Raw genomic sequence first — 6,222 nt, forward strand, 5'->3', positions numbered from 1 at the left:
ATGTGTTTTTTGTGTTCTACATGCGAGTAAACCCAATATGATTATATTGTGAGAAAAGTGACAAGAGAGAGTGTGAGGCTCAAACACTGAGCATTGGGTGGGGAATAGGTAGACCAAGTACTTGGCGTTATAACTCCCTTTGCATGGTCAATATTAGTGACAGTATTTTCTTTAGTAAAAATATAAATAATATTGGCCGTATGACGAGAGCTTAACACCAAAGTACACTACCTATTGGTGTAACGAGGTGGGGGTTTCTCTATCAGGTGGGAAAAAGGCACCATACTTGAAATCCCTAAGAATTCAGGAGGGAGTGAAGGTCATGAACTCACGACTATAATAGGTACCCAGCTACCCAGTAATGGGGAGGGAGGAGAGGAGACATACAAAACTAATAATAAAAGTAACCTTTTTTTCCAGAGTTATTCCAGATCTATTGCCACAAGAGCTCAGTTACTGCAGCTGTTTTACAACAGTAGTAACGAGTGATACTCCTCAAAACCTCTGGATAACCAGGGCGGAGTAGTCTAATTCTATTGGCAAAAACAGGTCTGTTTTACAACAGTAGTAACGAGTGATACTCCTCAAAACCTCTGGATAACCAGGGCGGAGTAGTCTAATTCTATTGGCAAAAACAGGTACACCTTGGTTAATTGGTGAAAAATCTGTGATGCCACACTTTCAAACCCTCTACAGATCATCAAATACAAGCGCTCCAGATTCAAACTACTCAGCAATTGGATCATCAATTATTCTACGAACACCAATCCCGACCTGAAGTTCACCTTATAAACCCGGTAACTTCGGGCATTGTCGACTATGCATGGTAAGTACCTACTGATAGGGACCCCAATTCTGTGTTATTTTCAGTCAGAGGGTGAGTTTTACGATATTTATCTAATTTTTGTTATTTTTCTTTCCAGGTGATTACGTCTGTGTCCCGTGCCTGGCTGAATACATCTTTATCCATGGGTGATCATTCCGCAAAGCCAAGATGTGTTGGAACTTTCTGCAATAACCCTGGCCCAGTCCTGGAGATCACCTCAACACCGCAGTCAACTCTGGCACTATGGATTCTGTGTAGTGGTAACAACAAGTAGGAGGGAAAACAATAGTGTGTGTTATGTCAAAGCTATAGTGCGAGGGGGACACAATACTTTGTGTTATACCAAAGCTATGGAGGGAGTAGAGCCGTATCCAGGATTCTGTTGAGGGGAGGGGGCAGATCGGAAGAGCGAGGGCCGGAAAAACCATCAGCACGCGACTGCCCAGATGGTCACCAACCACACGCGTCGTTGCTTAACTTCAGTGAACCATAATGAACTGGTGTGTGTGTGTGTGTGTGGGTTTTTTTTTATATTTTTATTGATATTATTATTCTTATATTTTTCCAGAGGATGTGAACAGTATGAAGGTTCGCTTTCGACTGTACAGTTGTGAGCGAATGAAGCGAGAGAGACTTCTAGGAGAATGTACGGTATCCTTCGCTAGGATCAACCTGGAGCTGGAGGCTAATATGTGGCTCCCCCTGGAACCTAGGACTAGTTCACCGGTAAGCATATTTTGATTATTACCTTAGCGAAAACCTTTATTATTGTTATCGGATAAAACCTTGATTATTTATTGTCTTAGAATTCTTAGACAAAACCTTGATTATTATCTTAGCTAAAACCTTGATTATTGTTCTAGATAAAACCTTGATTATTGTCTTAGATATAACCTTCATTATTGCCTTAGATGAAACCTTGATTATTACCTTGACAAAAACCTTGATTATTGTCTTCGGTACAACCTTGATTATTGTCTTAGATAAAACCTTGGTTATTATATTAAATAAAACCTTGATAATTACCTAAATATACCTTGATGAAGGTCCGTCTGTCAGGTATACCTGATAGTGAGTGACTGGCCTAACATTTAGCTTATTTTCTCCCGTTACAGGAACGTGGCCATGACTCGAGCTCCTGACACTTATGTCAAGTTAATGCTATTGAGTTCAAGCGGCCAGGAAATGTCGCGGGCTAAAACCTCAGTGCGGAGAGGCCAGCCCAATCCGTTGTTCAAGGAAACGTTTGTATTTCAAGTAAGTGGTGAACAGATTAAAAGATGTACTTAAAAAAATATTCATCTCGGTGGTCTAATGTGGTTATGGTTATCACACTAGACTTGAACGCCGCGCCGGAGGTCAGTTCGATTTCCGGCCGGGTCGAAGATTTTTCGGTTCTCTGCTTGAGAGTTTGAAGGCATTCAGCCTCGTGAGGACAATTTTCAATTGAATAGCGATCAGTGACGGCATTACCAGTGGAAAAAGATTAGTAAAAATGGAGATTGATTCCAAAGGAGAAACTTAGTAATAGAATAGAATATACATTGTGTTATCCTGCTGAGTTAAGACTGAAAGTTCCTTTGACCCCGCAGTCTAACCAAGGTCTAATGGAATGCTGTGATATTGAAAAAACTTGTGAAAAGGCTGTCTGCTTTACCACGAATAATTCGTGATTTGATTGAATCCCATTACCATTCCGCGAAAGCTAAAGCAGCTAAAACAACAACAACTTTGATTGCAGGTGGCACTATTTCATCTTTCTGATGTCACTCTCGTGGTATCTGTGTACGATCGGAAGTCTCTCAAGAAGAAGCAGCTGATTGGTTGGTTTTCTCTCGGCCAGAATAGCACTAGTGAGGAGGAGTTGGCTCATTGGAATGAAATGTTAAGAAACACTGCTTTAGTGAACCATTGGGAACTGGTGCATTCAACGTGCTATCCTGGATGGCGGTAATTATTATACTCTAAAGCCAGCCACTCACTACCAGGTAGACCTAACAGGTACGGCTGAAAAGGTCCGTCTGTCAGGTATACCTGATAGTGAGTGACTGGCCTAACATTTAGCTTATTTTCTCCCGTTACAGGAACGTGGCCATGACTCGAGCTCCTGACACTTATGTCAAGTTAATGCTATTGAGTTCAAGTGGCCAGGAAATGTCGCGGGCTAAAACCTCAGTGCGGAGAGGCCAGCCCAATCCGTTGTTCAAGGAAACGTTTGTATTTCAAGTAAGTGAGCTTATTTTCTCCCGTTACAGGAACGTGGCCATGACTCGAGCTCCTGATACTTATGTCAAGTTAATGCTATTGAGTTCAAGCGGCCAGGAAATGTCGCGGGCTAAAACCTCAGTGCGGAGAGGCCAGCCCAATCCGTTGTTCAAGGAAACGTTTGTATTTCAAGTAAGTGGTGAACAGATTAAAAGATGTACTTACTAGTAAAAAATATTCATCTCGGTGGTCTAGTGTGGTTATGGTTATCACACTAGACTTGAACGCCGCGCCGGAGGTTGGTTCGATTTCCGGCCGGGTCGAAGATTTTTCGGTTCTCTGCTTGAGAGTTTGGAGGCACTCAGCCTCGTGAGGACAATTTTTAATTGAATAGCGATCAGTGACGGCATTACCAGTGGAAAAAGATTAGTAAAAATGGAGATTGATTCCGAAGGAGGAACTTAGTAATAGAATAGAATATACATTGTTTATCCTGCTGAGTTAAGACTGAAAGTTCCTTTGACCCCGCAGTCTAACCAAGGTCTAATGGAATGCTGTGATATTGAAAGAAGTTGTGAAAAGGCTGTCTGCTTTACCAGGAATAATTCGTGATTTGATTGAATTCTATTACCATTCCGCGAAAGCTAAAGCAGCTAAAACAACAACGACTTTGATTGCAGGTGGCACTATTTCATCTTTCCGATGTCACTCTCGTGGTATCTGTATACGATCGGAAATCTCTCAAGAAGAAGCAGCTGATTGGTTGGTTTTCTCTCGGCCAGAATAGCACTAGTGAGGAGGAGTTGGCTCATTGGAATGAAATGTGTAAGGTGAAGGGGGAACAACTGGCCCGGTGGCATATCCTATGCGGGGATGTTTGATCAATGTGCTACGCTAGGGGGATGCTTTGTAAGATAAGGCTGATGGGGTGTTGCTGTAAGGTGTGTAGGGAATGATGCCTGTATCGTGTATCATAGTGCTTTATACGTCGCCAAAACCAACCCCTTCACCCTAGCAGTAAGAGTTACCATGGGTGAATTTTCATTTGAAGGGTATCCATGTCTTGATTAGGATTCGAACATGTGCCCTCCTGCTTACGAGGCAAGAGCTATATTTGTATGTAAGTTATAAGACAACGTATCGAGGAGCTGCTGTATGAAATGACAAATTTTGTTTATGTTGCTTACGAGGCAAGAGCTATATTTGTATGTAAGTTATAAGACAACGTATCGAGGAGCTGCTGTATGAAATGACAAATTTTGTTTATGCCTTGGTAATAAATTAATTTTACTATCTTCTTACATTCCACTATCAAATTCTGGATTCAGAATTCACCACTTTAAAAATAGCACGGTTGAAAATATGGGTCCAACCTGATTATCTTAGGTCTAAGAAAGTATGCCAAAGTAAATTGTATTTCAATATGCCAAAATTTACAAGGAAATGGGAATCAAAAGAATAGGGACTTGGTTTATTGGGGTTCAAGTAGGTTCGATACCTGTAGAAATATTGAGGGATCTACCAACATTGTCCTGTGAACATTATGTATTGTGTCTTATCATATTGTAGGGAGGTACATATAATGATGAATTTATGATCTATGGCCGACTTGAATGGAAAGCCCAAAGTCATGGCGGAATTAGATTATATTGGAATTGTATCGAATGTTTTATGGTGATATTATTACTGACCAGGAAAGTATTGGAGTCATTAAATTTCAAGTCACTGTGATTAGGGAAGAAGAATTTAACGTTAATTCTTTTAAAGATTAAAAATCTAGACTTGATAGCTACCTATCTCATCAAATGAGATCGAACTGTATATTATAAGCTAGATTATAGTCTTGTATGTCTACAATAAGTTTAGTTCTTTACTGATGACCAGGACTACAGTCACTTTGAATTGGTTGGTTCTTTCATATTTCTTTTCTAAAGAATGGTTTACTCCAACTTAAATCTTTTACAATCGTTGAAATATCTTTCTCAATACATTTCATCTATGAAGCTGTAATCTTAGGTTACACTTTAAATAGACGATCTGCTGTACCTATATGTATTTGGTAAGAAAACTTTCGACCAAGTTATGTGTAGTCCTGGGCCTTATATTTTATCCTCAATATAATTTGAGAATTTGACCACAATAATAGTAGTAGCCTACTGCTGGAGTAAAGGGACTTTTCAGTCCTATGCGAGCAGTATAAATAAGCACTATTATTATTACTACTACTACCTAACCTCTTCTGGACTTTCAACTTAAAGCAACGAGTGTCCATGATAAAGTAAGTCTAATTAATGTAACGACCGTTGCAATGAACTCTCAAGAATACGTAAGGGTTAGTATAACTTGAACACCCAGAAGACAAGAGCGTGGCCATTATTTTACCTGGACTTGAGCTGGGATCTTCAGCTTTTTTCACCCCGTTTTCCTCGCCTGGCGTAGCACTTGGTGAGTCGGGGTCTACAACGGTACAATGTTATGTTGGCGAAACTATCATCTAAAATTCTGAACTCTAAATTCTTAGGCCCGTTGCACACACACCGGTTTTGGACGACCGATTATGCACAACTTTTCCTACTCTGATTTCTTTCTAGGATTCAAGGTGATTTTGATTTTATTATGTAACATGAGTATGTTCAGAACATAGGTATAAGACTTGACGGAAAAATAGGCTACAGGTTTAATCCGTTTAAATTTATCTCAGGCCAGACCAGTTAGCTTGGAAGACAGCGCGCCTGCCTTCTTAGTGCTAGGTTGCGGGTTCGATTCCGGACCGAACTTCATCCTGAACAGATAAGATTCGTTCGGAACGTCTGGTTTTCTCCTTTCCTGTCCTCCTTCTCTCTTAGATTTCGGGAAGATAACACCTCAGTAGTTTTACAATTTCCTCTACATAAAACGAAAGAAAAAAAATAATAAAAAATTGAAGCTCATTGTGAAATAAACCTCATTTTCTTCAGGTCAGTTTACCTAATTAAGTAATTAATTAATCTCAGAAGTAGATATTAATTATTATTATTATTATTATTTGTCAATTAAAATCTGTGTAATATTTAATTTTAAGCTTTTTTGTAATTTGTACGTCCAATTAAATTATTTCATATGATCTAGAGCACCCTAAATTTTATACGTTTTTTGATAATCGCTTGAAATTTTTCAATACCTAAACAGTTAGCTGGTAAGATAGGTCTAGA

At 39.6% G+C, this 6,222-nt stretch overlaps 1 pseudogene; it reads left to right on the forward strand.

Moving 5' to 3' along the window:
- The first annotated feature begins 1,408 nt into the window (after window positions 1-1,408).
- On the forward strand, window positions 1,409-4,086 carry LOC103515662 (annotated as a pseudogene).
- Window positions 4,087-6,222: the final 2,136 nt, after the last annotated feature.

The sequence above is a fragment of the Diaphorina citri genome, unplaced genomic scaffold (genome assembly GCF_000475195.1).
Source record: "Diaphorina citri unplaced genomic scaffold, Diaci psyllid genome assembly version 1.1 scaffold1390, whole genome shotgun sequence".
NCBI classification, from domain to species: Eukaryota; Metazoa; Arthropoda; class Insecta; order Hemiptera; family Psyllidae; genus Diaphorina; species Diaphorina citri.